Here is a 20,686-nt window from a genome sequence, read left to right as displayed (position 1 = left end):
GCAACCGGGCTTAGCTTCAGCGTGGCGATGAGCCCACCTCGGCAGTTCACTCACGCTCCTGGGGACTTCTCCTCTCCCTTGGGGATCCGGGTTGCGCCGGTCGCTCAGAGCCAATTCGATTTGAACCGTCCACGTTTTCAAACGCCACTCTGCCCTACATTTCAGTCCCCAAACCTCCCCTTGAATCTTCAGCTCCTGACCCTCGTGATAATCCTTCTGAGCTTTTCCTGGGGGCACATCAATTATCAATTCTTGCTTCTCTGTATGAAGAAGGAGACACACAAACCCTGAGCATGTACAGTCAGGGCTGCATAAAGTGGTGTAACACTTTCCATAATAAAGGATATACCTACAAGTACATAAAAGGTTGTTATAAGGCAGAGGGAGAAAAATTGTTCTCCTTAACCTCTGAGGATAGGACAGGAAGCAATGGGCTTAAATTGCAGCAAGGGAGGTTTAGGATGGACATTAGGAAAAACTTCCTGTCAGGGTAGTTAAGCGCTGGAATAAATTCCCTAGGGAGACTGTGGAATCTCCATCACTGGAGATTTTTAAGAGCAGGTTAGACAGACACCTGTCAGGGATGGTCAGATAATACTTAGTCCTGCTTGGATGCAGAGGACTGGATTTGATGATCTCTTGAGGTCCCTCCAGTCCTAGGATTCTATGATTCTTGCTACGTTTTTTGTTTTTTTTGCAGATCTCTCATGTCACCATCATTTGCAGCAGGCCTTTGATATGCAGCAAGGGCAATCCTTTTAGGCTACAGATTTTGATTTTTATTTTGTCTCATGAAATTCCATTCAGTTTGGCTCTAACATCAAGATACTGAAAAATCACCCTTTCTCTTCTCCCACTTGCTTTTCTTATGGAAATGTTGGGAGCCTGCCAAAATCACTGACCATTCCGAGGCTGGGCTCACACCACTGCCAAAGCAGCAGCAACAGTAGGCACTGCACTGAGAACACCAGGGAGCTGCCAGTGCAGCTGTAAAGGGAGTGAAAAGGGCAGGCTCACCTTCCCCGGTAAACCTGCACATAATAGAATTTGTTTTTCCCCTTAAAAAAACCCTAAGAAATTATACACAAAAAATACATCGAAGGAATGTTGTTTAATTGCAAAGCCAAGTATTTGAAAGTTAGGGAATGCCAGATTTATGGTTGCCCAGGCAAACTTAGTCATGCCTCTTTGTATGTATGCATTATAACTAGTTAAGCACATAATGAAATACTATTTTTCCACAGGTCGACCCCCCCACACACCACCTCAGCCAGTGCACAGAACAGACAGACAAGGTTGGGGGGTGCAGACAACCACACACATCATACTTCCTGACTTTTGAATTCTTGACTTTACAACGTAAACAACATTCTCTAACACATTTTGTTATGTTTTATATTTAGATAATAAACACACCCACATATATGTATATAAATATGTATTATTCTATATATATTTTCTAAATTGCTTTGCAATGTTTGTAGAATACTTTTCTAGTTAGTGAAATGGTAGTCATAATAATTATTATCATCATTATTGCTGCCCTCTGGTATATGGGCAAGAACACGGCACATTCATTATAGATTCACAGCATTCCTGGTTACTTGTTGCTTGGCATCATTAGCAGGGTTGCAGTGCATTGTTCCCCCCTGAATGCAGCACTGTTGCTCCACTTTCTTCTTTCTTGGAGCTGCTCCAGCCATAATAAACATTCTCTTCCTATTACTTTTCCTTGTGGGTCTACCACCCACCCTTATTTTCTACAGAAATAATAGCTGATATCATCATCAGCTCCCACAGCAGGATACTACTATATGGTAACTGTCCAGATCTGGAATTTATGATGTCAGGAACCCATGTCTTCACCACTGAACCAGGACTTAGAGTTTATTGCTTAATAGCACATATCATTACTTAATTATTTTCTAATTGTTTGATGATTTAATTCTACCTCTTACTATTCAGCATTTGCTCAGTGGCATTTTTCATCCAATGCTGTCAGATTCAGCAAACTCCTCATTCATTTTGTGTTAATATAATAACTTTCAGCTTCCCACCTAAAGAACCTCTTAATATAAAAGCCACAGATCTGCAGGCAGTGAATGTGGCCACGCACTTCTTGCTTTTCTCCATCATGACCTCCACCCTATCCCTTCCCTTATGCTGACCAAGGTTTCCAGTGAACTTCTTGATCACCATTCATTACATAATCCTTTTCCACTGAGTGCTTGACGTTGTTGGATACTGCAATCTGCTGAATTCAGCCCCATATTTGGCACTGCGCTAACCTGAAGTGTAGTCCATCAATTAGGCCAGGGTTTCTCAAACTGGGGGTCGTGACTCCCTCAGGAGGTCACAAAGTTATTACATGGGGGGTCATGAGCTGTCAGCCTCCATCCCCACTTTACCTCCAGCATTTATAATGGTGTTAAATATAAAAAGAAGTGTTTTAATTTATAAAGAGGGTCACACTCAGAGGCTTGCTGTGTGAAAGGGATCACCAATATAAAACTTTGAGAACCACTGGATTAGGCATATCTACAATGGGAATATGTCTCAATTTCAGCCATTAGTAGCCAGAAACTAGTAAGCCAGCACAGGTGCAAACCCCTAATGTAAAGAAGGAAAGCTGCAATTTTCCCAGTGGAACTTACCCCTGCTTGAAATGGGGGGGTAGAAATCAGTGGCTAGCTGCTGATGGCTAAAATGAGACAAATTCCCAGTGTAGACAAGGCCTTAGTGTTGTCTTATGATTTTTCTCCATAAGCTACTTCCAAGTGAAATCCATGAATTGGATTCTTTCTGGTCTGCTAAGTGGGGTCCCTTGGAGTGTGTGTGTGTTTGTGTGTGTGCAAGCATTTCGGTCATGGTGTTCAAGGGTTGACACAAGTCATTATTCTAAACAGAGTGACTGCAATGTCAATATGGTTGCTGCTGTTCATCAATACACTGCTCTATCTTAACAATACCAGAGGGTCTGCTGTTAGACAGGGATGTTATTAGCTGGTTTCAGAGTAGCAGCCGTGTTAGTCTGTATTCGCAAAAAGAAAAGGAGTACTTGTGGCACCTTAGAGACTAATCAATTTATTTGAGCATGAGCTTTCGTGAGCTACAGCTCACTTCATCGGATGCAAGTGAGCTGTAGCTCACGAAAGCTGATGCTCAAATAAATTAGTTAGTCTCTAAGGTGCCACTAGAAGTCCTTTTCTTTTTATGTTATTAGCTGACACCACATTGCTGTGCAGCGGTGTAATTTTGCACTCCTGGTCTTTTGTTTGGTAATTAAAATGTCCTCCTTCAAAACAGAAATCTATTGTGATAAAAACTGTCACATACTTTTGAGGCAGATGCAGGAAAAAGGTACAGAAAAAAAGGGCACCAGGACATCAGAAGAATAGGCTCAGTAGTTACTGTGCACTATACATTACAACAATCTCCATCCAAGAGTATTAAAGTAACTGACACAAAAAATTACAAGCTGAATAGCAAGAATTTTTAATGAAACTGTAAACTGGGGGATCATATCCTATGACTGGAGAATTGCTAATATAGTTCCTATTTGTAAGAAAGAGGGAAAAAATGATCCAGGAAACTGCAGGCCTAGTAGTGTAACCTCAATTGTATGTAAGGTCTTGGACCAAATTTTGAAAGAGAAAGTCATTAAGGACATAGAGGTAAATGGTATTTGGGATAAAATACAGCATGGTTTTACAAAAGGTGGAGATCATGCCAGGCCAACCTGATCTCCTTCTTTGAGAAGATAACTGATTTTTGAGACAAAGGAAATGCAGTAGATTTACCTGGATTTCAGTAAGGCATTTGATACAGTTCCACATGGAAAATTATTAGTTAAACTAGAGATGTTGGGAATTAATATGAGAATTGAAAGGTGGGTAAGGAACTGGTTAAAGGGGAGGCTACAATGGGTCATACTGCAAGGTGAATGTCAGGCTGGAGGGAGATCACTAGTAGAGTTCCTTAGGGATCGGTCTCGGGGCCAATCTTATTTAATATTTTTATTAATGACCTTGGCATAATAAAATTTGCAGATGACACAAAGTTGGGAGGTATTGCCAATATGGAGGTAGACCAGAATATCATACAAGACGATCTGAACAACCTTGAAAACTGGAGTAATAGAAATGGGATGAAATTTAATAGGGACTAACAACAAGAATTTTTGCTATAAGCTAGGGACTTATCAGTCGGAAGCAACAGAGCAGGAGAAAGACCTGGTTGTCTTTGTTGATCACAGGATGACTATAAGCTGCAAATGTGATGCGACCATTAAAAGGGCTAATGCAGTCTTTGGATGCATCAGGTGAGGTATTTCCAGTAGAGACATGGGAGTGTTAATAGTACCATTATTCAAGGCACTGGTGAGACCTCATCTGGAATACTGTGTGAAATTCTGGTCTCCCATGTTTAAGAAAGATGAATTCAGACTGGAACAAGTGCAGAGAAGGGCTACTAGGATGATCAGAGGAATGGAAAACCTACCTTGTGAGATGAGACTCAAAGAGCTTGGCTTGTTTAGCCTAACCAAATGAAGGCTGAGAGGAGATATGATTTCTCTCTATAAATATATCAGAGGGATAAAAACCAGGGAGGGAGCGGAGTTATTTAAATTAAGCGCCAATGTGGACACAAGAAAAAATGGGATGTAAACTGGTCATCAGCAAGTTTAGGCTTGAAATTAGATGAAGGTTTCTAACCATCAGAGGAGTGAAGTTCTGGAACAGACATTCCAGTGGGAGCAAAAAAACTAACTGGCTTCAAGACTGAGCTTGATAAGTTTATGGAGGGAATGATATAATAAGACTGCCTACAATTGCAGGTAGCCGATTTGCAACTGTTAGCAGGCAATATCTCCAAAGGCCAGTGATGGGACAATAAATGGTGAGGGCTCTCAGTTACTATAGAGAATTCTTTTCCAGGTGTCTGGCTGGTGGGTCTTGCCCACATGCTCAGGGTCTAACTGATCGCCATATTTGGGAATGGGAAGGAATTTTCCCCCCAGGTCAGATTGTAAGAGATCCTGGGGTTTTTTCTCCTTCCTCTGCAGTGTGGGTTAGGGTCACTTGCAGGTTTTAACTCGTGTAGATGGTGGGTTCTCTGTAACTTGAAGTCCTTAAATCATGATTTGAGGACTTCAGTAACTCAGCCAGACATTAGGAGTCTATTTGCAAGAGTGGGTGGGTGAGGTTCTGTGGCCTGCAATGTGCAGGAGGTCAGACTAGATGATCATGATGGTCCCTTCTGACCGTAAAGTTTATAAGCCTAGGGGTAGAAGAGCACCACATGAACATTAAAACCACAATAGAACATCCCATGTTCCCAGCTGGACTAAGGAGCCATTGCAGCACACTACAGTACAGAGGGAGGCACCAATGTAACCATGGCATTCTTGGAAGAGTCACTTGCATCTTTTTGTATCTTCCGTTGTCCTGCAATAACAGATGAGTTTGTCTCTTGGTTGAGGAACTCATGAAGAAAATAGTACTCTGCACTTATAGAGCAATTTCCTTTCAAGAATCCCAAAGGGTTATACAAACATTAATGAATTAACCTTCACAACACCACTGTCAGGTAGGCAAACATCATCCCCTACCGTAGTGAGTACTCCCATCCCTACTATATTCCTCAGATGGAGAAAACGATGCCCAGAGAGATACAGGTGGAGATTTTCAAAGGCACAAATAGGACTTAGGTACCCAATTCCATTTGATTTTCATTGAGAGTTGGATGCCTAACTGCCTTTTGTGCCTTAGGGTAAGATTTTCAAAGCGATATGCCTAAATTCACACAGCTAGCCTGTGGCCAGGTCAGAAATAGAACCTCTAGCATCTCTTCTGTCCTTTAACCACTGTACCAGACTTCCCCTTTCTTTTTCCATATGTTTCATGTGACAAAACATGTGGCGTTCTGCTGGATCATATGGCAATGCAGCTCAGCAGATGTACCGAATCAAGAATCTGATGCAAAACAATCCAGGGTGTTAAAAATGCAGCAAAAAATCTATGCTGAGCATTGTCATCAGCCAAACCAGCACTACTTCCTGAAATAGGCTATGTGGAAGAAGTGGACACAATGTTATTCACATGTCCTCCTAATCTGGATGTGTCTATAATTTATTCGTGACATGTTGCTTGCATTGCAAAATACAGAAAGAGAGAGAGAGAGAGAGAGATGGAGGCTGGGTGGTAAAGTGTGTGAGAGTGGGCTGAGAGGAAGGCAGATCATAACACTGACAGAAAGCACAGAGAGTGGTTCCAGATTTGACTGGTTTCTCAAACACATTCCAAGAGCCAGTGGCTGCAACCAGGACAGAAAAATAAAGTAATAAAACATATTGTTTCTATTTCACATCAAATAGGAAACCGTTTGTGGGATCATCATTTTTGACTGTTTTCCCTCATACAACAAACCACATTTCAGTTTACTTACAGAACTGCCCATCCAACAATAAATAACCCCCTAGTAATCATGATGATAATGATAACCATAATAATAATGGCACCAGATCACACCAATAGATCCCAAACGATCAACTCACCTTTTGCCTTAATGCCGGAGGAAGTGCACATAAAATGTGTGTATACACACACACAAGCATAATGCACATACATAAGATTATAAGCAGTGCAGTAGCAACACTTATTATTAAGATTACCTAACAATTTCCTTTGTAACTCCCTGTTTTCAGTTGCTTATAATTCAGACAAACTTTAACCTTTCAGGCATTAAAAAAATAACAGTATAATGAGGTGTTTATAAATAAGACCTGGCCAACCAATGAGCATTAAATAAGAATGTACCTAAATATTTACTCCAAATTTGAATAAAATCCAAAAGGTATGTGTGTTTTGAAGCTTGACTAATTTTTATTTGTCATTGACATTTCCACATAAAGTACTTCTGCACTTGCTAGTATCACACAGAAGCAAAAGTATTTATATCACGACAGAGAAATTCTCTGTGGATTTTTCTGAGCCTGACTAAAACCAGGAAGGAGAAACTGAACTCTTGAAAGAATGTCTGATCTGCTGAGATGCTTAGTCCCCATTGTCCAAACCAGAGCTGGTCAGGTAAATTCAGAGAAGCTCTGACACACATGGCAATTTCCTGCAAAATCTTTGGGAAAAAATAATGGTATTAAGTTTATGTATCACTGTGGACCAGGGATTATATGAAGTTCCATGGAGGAGAAGAACCACAGCACACGAAGAACCAAGAACAGTGAGAGGTGACTACACAAGTATACTCAGGTTGTAACACCTCCAAAGAGGCACCACCACCTGGAGATACTTGCATATACTAGTTCAAACGGGATTCTCCAGAGACCAGCAGACAAACAAAGTACTTTTGGACAAATAACCTGAGTTATTTGCCTTCATTCTGATCCAGCAAATGGACAGAACCTTCTGTCCAAGGGGAATGGCCCTAATCCGTAGAAGGACTGACACCAACGAGAGCTCTGGTGGAGATGGAGGGGTGTGGTGATCTCTGGTAAATTTATTAGCATGTGACAAGGTTCTTTTATTGTTTGGAATATATTTTCTCTGTAATACTTTTATCTTAAGAATAAATATGCTTGCTTAGAAAGAGCTGTGTGGTAACTTAACCATGAGTAATATGCTGTTTATAGGCTCTGAGGAGAAAAGCAGAGCAAGCTGCTGAGGCAGTCTGGCTTTGCTAAGGAATTCACAGTGTAGGCAGGGAAATACCCTGGCCAGGAGGGAGAAAGAGACATGGGTCTCCACCCTAGTGTGCAGAGGCAGCTGGGAAGCTGAACGTGTGAGAGTGGGTGCCCTTGCTGGACCATGGAGGGGGAAATATAGGTGCAATTGCACTGAACTGTGACAGAAGCATCTAGACTAGAGGATCAGAGTCTCTGGTCTGCTTCATCCACTTTGCACCACTCAGGCTCGCTCCTGGAGGGACCTTACACCAGGGCCAGTGATGCAGCATCAGAGATTCAAACTGGTGTCATGATTACTTCTACCCCCTGCATCTGAACTCTTCTTAGACATAGTTGAAAATCCAGCCCTGAATGGTTTCAATGACTTCTGGCTCTATTTACAAGCAACTGCTATTGCTAGGAAGAGCATGTCTCCCTCTGCTAATGGATTTGCATACTGTTCAGCTGGGCTACAGATTATGGTGTCGCCCCCTCCCACTCCACCTCCTGCCACTTTTCCCTCTCGTTCGCTAATTTCTTTGGACAGGTTGGGCACAGAGTATTAGTTTTCTGTAACCGGACAGTGAAAATAGCTGAGCAAACGTGTTTCTCCTTTCCTCCTTAATTAATGTAATTCAGCAGGACAAGTAATGAAACTAAAATTAATTTGCAGTTGAATTCTCTGGTGAGTTATCTCTGCCTCATGACTCTTGATGGTCTGTCATTGGCTTTGTCTTGTGGAGTCCAGTGAATGACAGTAATGAAGAGAGCACAGCATGTATAGGAATTCATTCTGCTATCACTGAACCACCATGAATACAGTCAGCGTTAATTTTCTCACACCTGGCTGTCCATCATGTCCATTGGTGGCAGAGGATGCAAAAGCCAAGCAAAAGATGCTGGTGTCAGGAAGAGAGAGAGAGCTCCGACAGTCTATACAAATCAATCAGAGAAGAGTAAGTGAGGGATGACCCCACTCTCGTATAATTAAAATGTGATGTGTGAGCATGCTATCTGCTTGGACACCTGGAAGGGTCAGAACGGAGGTTTGCAAATGGAACGGAGCTGGGGTGGAGGCTGAATAGCTCAGGCAATGGGCTTTCTCCTTTGCAGTTGGACACATGCTAAAGTTTAGCTCAAGTCCTTAAAAAACAAATGTGATCATCTGACAGCTGTTCAATGGCCTCTGTGAGATGAGTTTGGCGGGAGGGAGGGATCTCAGTCCAGTTTGTAAAGGACAAATATCCACAATGTAAAAGCTACCATTGCAAGTGGCAGTAGCTAGCCTCCGGTTTGGTAGCCTTGGGAGATAACTGGTAGGAGCAGCTGCAGAAGCAGCCAAAGCAGAGACTACAGCACTGAAGGAAAAGAGTAAAATGGGTCCTGAACTGTGAAGTGGAGACCCTGCCACATACACACTGGGGGACACGAGGGCATTGTTTGCCCTCCCATCCCAATATCTGTTTTGTCTGTTTGTACAGCGTATAGAACAATGGGACCCTGATCTCAATAGAGGCCTCAAGCCACTACTGTAATACTGTAATAAAAATAATTAAGCAAACATACTCAGGCCACCTAAAGGCCGACATTCCCACAGTGCTCAATACTTCGCATAGTATGTTATTTCCCACTGCAACAGCTCTGTATCCCTGTGCTGAGGAGCTAATAAGGTTACATCTCACATGGACAATAAACATCTTTACTCTCCTGTTTTTTTAATAACCTCTAAAAAACTCATTCCTCTAATATGGCCTCAGTGAGCAATTTGATTAGCTCCATGGACAGAAAGACCTATGAGGTTTTAACATATTTAATAAACAAAGGGTGGGGTGGGGGGGAGAGTTTATCCACGTGTCCAAACTTTGGATGAGCATCTTTCTGTTCTCTGTGGGGCTGGGTACACTAAAAATATTAAAACCATTAATCTTATGAAATTAGACTGAAAGCTGGTGGATTTATGCTGTGTCTAAAGCACACTATGAAAGACACTGGTGGGGTTCACAGAGACCAGGGGGTGCCACAATGAGGGACTTTCATGAGGAAGCAAATTTGACCAAACAAGAGAGTGTTTCTGTGTCCATTTTGCTATCCTACCAGATATTTTCATGGTAGGGACACTCAGATTGCAGGGAGAGGGGTATAGTATGGAAAGTTAGCTCGCTCGCTGTATTTTACTCTACCCTATCTACACCAGGAATGAACTTGGCTTGTTATGTTTATATGTAGGGCCCTACCAAATTCACAGTCCATTTTGGTCAATTTCACAGTCACAGAATTTTTTAAATTGTAAATTTCATGATTTCAGATATTTAAATCAGAAATTTCATGGTGTTGTAACTGTAGGGTCCTGACCCAAAAGGAGATGGGGAGGTTCATGGTATTGCCCCCCTTACTTCTGCGCTGGTGCTGGCGATGGTGCTGCCTTCAGAATTGGGTGGCCAGAGAGCAGCGCCTGCTAGCCAGGATCCCAGCTCTGAAGGCAACACCTTCGCCAGCAGCAGCACAGACGGAAGGCTGGCATGGTATGGTATGATATGGCCACCCTTCCGTCTGCGCTGCTGTCTGCAAAGCAGGGCCCTCGGTCAGCAGCCGCCACTCCCCAGCCGCCCAGCTCTGAAGGCAGCAGCGCAGAAGTAAGGGTGGCATGGTCTGGTATTGCCACCCTTACTTCTGCGCTGCTGCGGGTGGGGTGCTGCCTTCAGAGCTCGGCCAGCAGCCGCTGCTCCCCAGCCGCCCAGCTCTGAAGATAGCGCAAAAGTAAGGGTGGCAATACCACAACCACCATACAATAACCTTGTGATCCCCCCAGGAAGTCCCTTTTGGGTTGGGACTCCCAGTTTGAGAAATGCTGGTCTCCCCTGTGAAATATGTGTAATATAGGGTAAAAGTACAGAAAAGACCAGATTTCACAGGAGAGACCAGATTTCATGGTCCATGACATATTTTTCACAGTCATGAATTTGGTGGAGCCCTATTTATGTGTCTTGGTCTGTCTAGTTTCAGAGCAGCAGCCGTGTTAGTCTGTATTCGCAAAAAGAAAAGGAGGACTTGTGGCACGTTAGAGACTAACCAATTTATTTGAGCATAAGCTTTCGTGAGCTACAGCTCACTTCATCGGAAGCATAAAGTGGAAAATACCATGAGGAGATTTATATACACACAGACCATGCAAAAATGCACATTGTAAGGAGAGTGATCACTTAAGATGAGCTATTACCAGCAGGAAAGTGGGGTGGGGGGGAGAGAAAATCCATTGAAGGTGACAATCAAGGTGGGCCATTTCCAGCACATTTCCAGGAGTTAACAAGAACGTCTGAAAAACTATTTCCCCTTGTTTATTCCTTCCTCCCTCTCCTTCCCCTCCCCCCCCCCCCCCCCCCCACTGTTCCTCAGACGTTCTTGTTAACTCCTGGAAATGTGCTGGAAATGGCCCACCTTGATTATCACTTCAAAAGGTTTTCTCTCCCCCCACCCCACTCTCCTGCTGGTAATAGTTCATCTTAAGTGATCACTCTCCTTACATTGTGCATTTTTGCATGGTCTATGTGTAATATAAATCTCCTCACTGTATTTTCCACTTTATGCATCCGATGAAGTGAGCTGTAGCTCACGAAAGCTCATGCTCAAATAAATTGGTTAGTCTCTAAGGTGCCACAAGTCCTCCTTTTCTTTTTGGTCTGTCTATTCAGTGAGATATTAAACCTCTTGACAGGAGCATTGCAGAGTAAAGCTTTTCAGGGATATTGGAATTCTTTAATTGTCTATATACCGATGCTAGGAGCCTGGATAATAAGAGGAATTGGAATTGCTCACTCATGAGCATAAATTCAGCCTACTTGGTATTACTGAAACCTGGTGGAAAGATTTGCATGATTGGAATGTTAAACTCAATTGGTATAACCTATTTAGGAAGGATTGAGTGGGCAAAGGGAAGGGAAGGGGGAGTAGCACTGTCAAAACTGCCATTACCTGCTTCCGAGTCACTGACAAATGGCCTTGAACGCCCACACATCGAACAGATAAAACACAAGATGGGGTATTAATTGGTGTCTCTTACAGGCCACCAAAATCACACTAGGGAATAGGATGACCAGTTCCTTAAGCACATATCTATAATGTGTAGGGAATAAAGCTGCATTATTGTGAGCAATTTCAATCTGAGTGACATATGCTGGAGGCCTCAGGCTGCCAATACGAAAACATCCTTGAAATTTCTAAAAATTATACATGACAATTTCCTAGCTCAAAAGGTGTTACATTTGACAAGGAGGAATTCCATTTGACCTCACCTTGACAGATAAAGAGGAATTGATCAGAGAACTAAAAATTAGTGGTAGTTGAGATACAAATGATCCTGACTTGAGTACATCTTCTATGTGCAAACAGAATAAAGCCCAGACCCGTAATATAGATATTTGGGACATTAAAAGTGCTAATTTCACAAAGATGAAAACAATTTTGAGCCAAATCAATTAGGAGAAAAAAATTAAACAGAAAAAGGTGAACAATAATTGGGAACTATTTAAGAACATTTTACTAGATGCCCCCAAAAGATACACACATTAAATGGATTAAAAACTGGCTAGCTGATAGGTCTGAAAATGTAAGCACAAGTGAAGAATCATTATTGTTTCTAGTGGGGTCCCACAGGGATCGACTCTTGGCCCTATGCTATTTAACATTTTTATCAGTGACCTGGGAGACAACATAAAATCATCATTGCTAAAGTTTGCCAATGACACAAAGACTGGGAGTGGTAAACAATGAAGAAGACAGGTGATTGATACAGAGCAATCTGGATCACTTGGTAAATTGGGTGCAAGAAATAATGTGTGTTTAAATATGGTCAAATGTAAAATCATAGAGTCATAGAACTGAAAGAGACCTCGAGAGATCATCTAGTCCAGTCCCCTGGACTGAAGGCAGGACTAAGTATTATCTAGACTATTCCTGACAGGTGTTTGTCTAACTTGCTCTTTAAAATCTCCAATGATGGAGATCGCACAACCTCCCTAGGCAATTTATTCCAGTACTTAACCCACCCTGACTGTTAGGAAGTTTTTCCTAATTTCCAATCTAAACCTTCCTTGCTGCAGTTTAAGCCCATTTCTTCTTGTCCTATCCTCAGCGGTTAAGAAGAACAATTTTTCTCCCTCCTCCTTGTAACAACCTTTTATGTACTTGAAAACTGTGATCATGTCCCCTCTCAGTCTTCTCTTTTCCAGACTAAACAAACCTAATTTTTTCAATCTTCCTTCATAGGTCAAGTTTTTTAGACCTTTAATAATTTTTGTTACTCTTCTCTGGACTTTCTCCAATTTGTCCACATCTTTCCTGAAATGTGGCGCCCAGAACCGGACCCAATACTCCAGTTGAGGCCTAATCAGCACAGAGTAGAGGGGAAGAATTATTTCTCATGTCTTGCTTCCAGCACTCCTGCTAATACATCCCAGAATGATGTTCGCTTTTTTTTGCAACAGTGTTACACTGTTGATTCATATTTAGCTTATGGTCCACTATGACCCCCAGATCCCTTTCAGCAGTACTCCTTCCTAGGCAGTCATTTCCCATTTTGTATGTGTGAAACTGATTGTTCCTTCCTAAATGGATTACTATGCATTTGTCCTTGTTGAATTTCATCCTGTTTACTTCAGACCATTTCTCCAGTTTGTCCAGATCATTTTGAATTTTAATCCTATCCTCCAAAGCACTTGCAACCCCTCCCATCTTGGTATTGTCTATAAACTTTATAAGTGTACACTCTATAGTATTACCTCAATAATTGATGAAGATATTGAACACAACTGGTCCCAGAACTGATCCCTGACGGACCCCACTCATTATGCCCTTCCAGCATGACTCTGAACCACTGATAACCACTGTCTGGGAATGGTTTTCCAAGCAGTTTTGCACCCATCTTATAGTAGCTCCACCTAGGTTGCATTCCGCTAATTTGTTTATGAGGTCATGCGAGACAGTATCAAAAGCTTTACTAAAGTCAAGATATACCACATTTACTGCTTCCTCCCTATCCACAAGGCTTGTTACCCTGTCAAAGAAAGCTATCAGGTTGGTCTAACACAATTTGTTCTTGACAAATCCATGCTGATTGTAACTTATCACCTTATTATCTTCTAGATCAGTGTTTCTCAAACTTTTGTACTGGCGACCCCTTTCACATAGCAAGCCTCTGAGTGTGACCCCCCTTATAAATTAAAAACACTTTTAAATATATTTAACACAATTATAAATGCTGGAGGCAAAGCAAGGCTTGGGCTGGAGGCTGACAGCTCGTGATCCTCCACATAATAACCTCACGGCCCCTTGAGGGGTCCCGACCCCCAGTTTGAGAACCCCTGTTCTAGATGTTTGCAAATTGATTGCTTAATTACTTGCTCCATTATCTTTCTGGGTACAGAAGTTGAGCTGACTGCTCTGTAATTCCCCGGGTTGTCCTTATTTTCCTTTTTGTAGATGGGCATGATATTTGCCCTTTTCCAGTCTTCTGGAATGTCTCTTGTCTTCCATGACTTTTAAAAGATAATTGCTAATGGCTCAGATATCTCCTCAGTCAGCTCCTTGAATATTCTAGGATGCATTTCATCTAGTCCTGGTGACTCAAAGACATCTAACTTGTCTAAGTAATTTTAAACTTGTTCTTTTCCTATTTTAGCCTCTGATCCTACCTCATTTTCACTGGCATTCACTATGTTAGACATCCGATCACCACCAACCTTCTTGGTGAAAACCGAATCAAAGAAGTCATTAAGCACCTCTGCAATTTCCACATTTTCTGTTGTTATTCCCTGCCCCCCTCCATTGAGTAATGGGCCTATCCTATCCTTGGTCTTCCTCTTGCTTCTAATGTATTTGTAGAATGTTTTCTTGTTACCCTTTATGTCTCTAGCTAGTTTGTTATTGTTTTGTGCCTTGGCCTTCCTAATTTTGTCCCTACATACTTGTGTTATTTGTTTATATTCATCCTTTGTAATTTGACCTAATTTCATAAGAACCGTCATAGTGGGTCAGACCAAAGGTCCATCTAGCCCAGTATCCTGTCTTCTGACATTGGCCAATGCCAGGTGCCCCAGAGGAATGAACAGAATAGGTAATCATCAAGTGATCCATCCCCTGTCACCCATTCCCATCTTCTGGCAAACAGAGGCTAGGGACACCATCCCTTCCCATCCTGGCTAATAGCCACTGATGGACCTATCCTCCATAATGTATCTAGTTCTTTTTTGAACCCTGTTATAGTCTTGACCTTCACAACATCCTCTGGTAAGGAGTTCTACAGGTTGATTGTGTGTTGTGTGAAAAAATACTTCCTTTTGTTTGTTTTAAACCTGCTACCAGGTTGGCCTTATTTCCTATTAATTTCATTTGGTGGCCCCTAGTTCTTGTGTTATGAGAAGGAGTAAATAACACTTCCTTATTTACTTTTTCCACACCAGTCATGATTTTACAGACCTCTATCATATCCCCCCTTAGTCGTCTCTTTTCCTAGCTGAAAAGTCCCAGTCTTATTAATCTCTTCTCAGACAGCAGCCGTTCCATATCCCTAGTCATTTTGTTGCCCTTTTCTGAACCTTTTCCAAGTCCAGTATTCAAGATGTGAGCATACCATGGATTTAGAAAGAGGCGATATGATATTTTCTGTCTTATTATCTATCTCTTTCTTAATATTCCCAACATTCTGTTCTCTTTTTAGATTGCTGCTGCACATTGAATGGATGTTTTCAGAGAACTATCCACAATGAGTCCAAGATCTCTTTTTTTGAGTGGTCACAGCTAATTTAGACCCCATCATTTGATATGTATAGTTGGGATTATGTTTTCCAATGTGCATTACTTTGCATTTATCAACATTGAATTTCATCTGCCATTTTGTTGCCCAGTCACCCAGTTTTGAGAGATCCTCTTGTAGCTCTTCGTAGTCTTCCTGGGACTTAACTTTATCATCTTCAAATTTTGCCACCTCGCTATTTACCCCTTTTTCCAGATTATTTGTAAATATGTTGAATAGGACTGGGCCCTTGCTTCCACAAAAGGGGATTGGTGTGCAGTCCCATCTAGGATCTGGGATATCCAGGGGGACCTAGCCCCTGATCCTATGCCCATTTAAATCAATGGAAAGCCTCCCATTCACTTTGGTGAGCTTTGATCCTCCTTTGATCAGGTCCTACGTGCCTGATCCTGAACGACTGACACCCATTGCAGCTTTAACCTTGACTTCAGGGGTGCAGAACAAAGGCAGGGGGTGAAACTGGCAAAACTCCCATTGACTTCAGTGGGTGAAGGATCAAGCCAGTGATTTATTTGTTGGGCATAGCTAGGCAATTCCCCTTCCAAACGCTCTCTTCACTGACTTCCCTACCAGTACCTAGGTTCTCCGACTCCTTTATGTCATTGTCTGGTTTCTATTATCACTTCTATATATATGACATGGCATAATCTATTCCAGTGACCCCGCAGCTGCTTCTACGCCTCTGTGTGCCATTGCCCCTCTCCCCAACCACAGGAGTTTCACGACTTCATAAAAACAAAAGAGGAACTGGCTGCATGTGGATGTTTTCTTTTCTTTAATAGCTTTCAGCTGCTCTGTCTAAGAAACCCATAGAAGACTACTGCTACAACAGTAAATTAAAACAATTGATTTCCATTTCCCCTTCAGGCTATTTTTCACACCCCTCAAGCTCTCAAATGAAAAACTTCTTTCCCGGAATAAACTGGGAAATGTCTTTTCAAAATGAAGTATATAATTAGAATAGGCAATTCTGAGCCTCTTGCTGGTGCTAAGGACCTGAAAGTTTATGGCTCAATCAGTATGCGATCAGCCCAGTGTCAGAGACTGTGATTCATTTTTTCCCTCCTGCTTCAATATTGATCTAACAATTATACAAAAGAAAGTTACGGTTTTACCTTGCAACTTTTTGTTTCTCTGCAGAGGTGTCATTTGCTATGGGATAAGGGGGGCAGTTGCTCCTTCCCGATCTTGGTCCCTGTGGTGGGGTGGTGCCCCACCCCCAGGCCAGATTGGGTTATGGCAGGCCAGGCCGTGATGGCCACTCCTGCGCAAGACAGCAGCCAATCAGGGAGGGCCTGTTAGAGAGCCAATCAGGGCTGAGCAAGAGGCAGCCAATCAGGGCCAGGCTAGGCCCTATATAAAGGCTGCCCAGGCAAGAGGCAGGGAATCTCTGCCAGGCCTTTAGAGGGTGAAGGTCTGTCTCCTGTGTGAGGAGACTAGCACCAGGGACAGTGCAGTACTGGGGAGGCCGGGGGAGCAGAAGGGAGCTCTAGCCTGGTACCTGCCAGGCTGCAGGCCCTGAGGAAAGGGCCTAGCTGGTGCAAAGTGGCCAAAGGAGAGACAGATAAAGGGAGGGAAGGAGGGCAGGAAGGCTGCCACCAAAGGGTCCCTGGGTTGGGACCCCTCCTTGCACTTACACCTGGCTGTTAGGAGTGGCCATCATGGACTGCACCAGACCCCTGCCAAAAGGGGTTAGACTTAGGGGTGTGGTTGGCCATTGTGGCTGGGGCGAGGAGAATAACTGCTGAAAACATCCCCTCTTCCCCCAGAAGGGGGTGAGTGTGGACTAGGGGGCACTGCCGGAGGGCAGTGTCCTGAAGAGGACGCCGTGAGAAGGGAGCAACATGGGTCCAGATGCCAACAGGGGGTGAGAGACGGATGGGACACCACCAGCGGAGGGCGCTCCACGTGGACTGAGCTAATTCCCAGAGTGACCAATAGGAGGTGCTGTGGTGGTGAGTCCCAACCCCCTCACAACTTTTCATATATCTATATTCTCCATTTTTGTCCCCCCCAACCACTGACTTTGCAGGATATAACAGAATCACTTATAATGTTCTATTTGCTGACATAACTCCACCCCACTCGAAATTTGTCTGACATGATGCCCCTGTTTCTCTAGAGGTTTGCTTAGATTACCTAGCTCTGTGCTCTCTCCCTGAGAATCACAAGAGCAGGGATCAGTGAGGGGGAGAGGAAATCTCTCTTTTACTCCCTGTGTTTGCATACTGGGAGACAGCGAAGTCTCAGGTCAGGGTGTTCTATTTTGGAATTCACTTCCTCCCACTGATGTGAAAGAGCCGCAATTTCCTAGTTAGATGAAGAGAATTTTCATTTTCCTAGTGAAGGCAGAGAAAGAAAAAAACCTGTTATATCATCCAGTCAGTGTCCTGGGGCCAGTGCGGGCTTGTTCCCATTTTATCTTGTGGGTGTTGACATCAGGGCCCATATGTTGAAGTAGGCTTTTACTTGAGTGGGGAGCAGGGGTGGTGGGGAATGTATCAAGTATTATTTATGGCAGGAGCCTTCAAAAGTGCCATTTGCCAATAAATCATAATTGTTTTAAACTTTTATTCTTGCACTTGGAGAATGTGCGATGGATACATTGTATAAATCACTAACTAAATCATTAATACGTAACCATATGCTCCCCTTACATACCAGCCTACTACAGACAGAGGTAATAGGGCACAGCACACAGGAAGGCTTGCCATTCCAAAAGCACAGTGCTTTACCTTCTGAAAGACTATTGAGCAGCAAACAGAAGAAGCTGACTTATTTATCGCACCAGAGTAGGGCAAGGCAATCAGGCAGCATGAGCCAGTAAATGTTATACCAATAAATTAAAAACCAGCAGGATCTTATTAAAGGGAAAAAGGCAAAATACCACATTTATTGTGAATACAGAAAGAATCATAGTAAGCACTTACAGCTATAACATTCCATTCAATCTCATATTTATTCACACATTCATTCATACACAGACACACACAGGTTCTGCAAGGTTGTTATCATAGTTACCAGCCTTAGAGTTGCTCATGCCAAGCCACTAGCCAGGTGGCCTGGACATGAGGAGGGAGCAGGGCCTTGTCAGATGCTCATCGGATGCTCCTGGAAGTTGGTTTGCAGAATCAGACCCCAAAGTTTTCACTTTTTAGAGTCTATTTTTATAGGAATTTCTTCCTATGCCAGTCTATGGGAATTGCTTCATCATGCTGTTGCTGAAAAATCAGCAGATAGCACATTCTTGACGGCTCCATGCTGCTAGATGTTATCTTATTCTTTGGTTCTCCCATTCTTGAGGCTGTTGGGTGGATTCCAGTCTGCCCTCCGGGGGTCCTCTGGTTATTTCCACTTGATACCTTCTTCAGCCGATGGACACTGGATTCTTAGGCTGACACCTCCCTGATCATTCAGTTATTATCCACACCAAGCATCCATCCACATACATCCTCTATCTCTATTTTAATCACAATTGTTAATACAACAAAAGGGTGGGGAGTCTCTGGGTGCTGGTTCCTGTTAGAGTATTGCTTTGAGTCTCTCTCTGTGAATTGCTTTGAGAACAGACTCTGTCTTAGAATGTACTAAGACAATTAGCAGCTTGCAAGTTTCACACATAGAGGGAGAGAAACAGTACCAAAAACCAAGAGACCTCTTAATTAGTAACACCCTGGAATTTAAACTATGGGGAATCAAACTCATTTGTGACTTTAATACAGAACTTCTTTAATATGATCCAACATGGATAGGACACAAAGTGAGAGTCAGGGGTCATGGATTCTAGTCCTTGTTCTGACGATATCTCCCTGAGTGGCCTTGGGCATATTCTAAGTGGTAGTAGGACCACTGACACAAGCTGTGCTAGCTGGTGGAGCAGGATATTGAGAAAGTGGGTTAGAGAATCCTTCTTTAAGAAGCAATAACCCGCAAGGCTGTTATTTGGTAGAAGGCTCCTATTGGTTCTGTAGCCAGAATGGGCCCATATTAAGTGCTCAGACCCCAACTTTGGGCTCAGCCAGCATTCATCAGTATGAACATCTGTTAGAGGATTGGTCTGGTACTCCTGTGGGGGGTCACGTACTCCATCACTCACACATCACCAATTAAAAATGAAGGGGGAAATGATGCATGAGACCAACACTTCCTGATCCAGTTGGTTTCTTCCTCCTATTAATTCTCTGAAGTAAGCCTATTTATCAAGGTTGTATTGATGTGATGCCCAGTGTGTCTGAACAATGCATCACATATGCCAGGCTACACAAACAGGTACCCATGACCTACTCTTTGTCCTTTATGAATGTTCTCAAAAAGAAAAGGAGGACTTGTGGCACCTTAGAGACTAACAAATTTATTTGAGCATAAGCTTCCGTGGATGCATTCAGTGGAAGTGAGCTGTAGCTCACGGAAGCTTATGCTCAAATAAATGTGTTAGTCTCTAAGGTGCCACAAGTCCTCCTTTTCTTTTTGCGAATACAGACTAACACGGCTGCTACTCTGATACCTATGAATGTTCTGTATCCATGACTCATGCATCACAGACAACCAAGTACCGATATGACCAACTTTACAAGTACTACTTGTCGAAGGCTCTAGCAGAGAGAATCTCCAGGTTGAACGAATGTGTTGACTTTTGCCTTACAACCCAGTGGGAATATAAAGTAGAGGATGTGAAAATAAGGCTGTGGTGGGGTTTTTAAAGCAGGTCTATTTCCAAAGCTAGGCTGCTGGCTGCCATTTCTAGAATGTGAATGTTGAAAACCAGCATGGAAGGATCTTCACAAGCAAATGGAGGGTGCTGCTGAGGAGACTCAGCCTTTCTGGAGCAGGGCAGTGTCTCTCTGCAGCGTGAATGGCAACACGCTACAGGCACAATCACAGACTACCAGGGTCGGCAGGGACCTCAGGAGGTCATCAAGTCCAACCCCCTGCTCAGAGCAGGACCAATCCCCAATTTTGCCCCAGATCCCTCAATGGCCCCTTCAAGGATTGAGCTCAGAACCCTGGGTTTAGCAGGCCAATGCTCAAACCATTGAGCTATCCCTAGTATATCTCACAAGAGATGCCTGGGAAGCTAAAGTCAGAGTACAGGTGATGTTTTTGAGCCAGTTCCACTTGTCAGTCAAATGCAAATGAGCGAGCAGGTGCTTGCTTTCAGTCACTTTGCCTTCTGCAGTCCTTTCTGGTGTTAAAGGTGA

Source organism: Lepidochelys kempii, chromosome 13, assembly GCF_965140285.1.
Source record: "Lepidochelys kempii isolate rLepKem1 chromosome 13, rLepKem1.hap1, whole genome shotgun sequence".
Taxonomy (NCBI): Eukaryota; Metazoa; Chordata; order Testudines; family Cheloniidae; genus Lepidochelys; species Lepidochelys kempii.
This window is presented reverse-complemented; position numbering follows the sequence as displayed.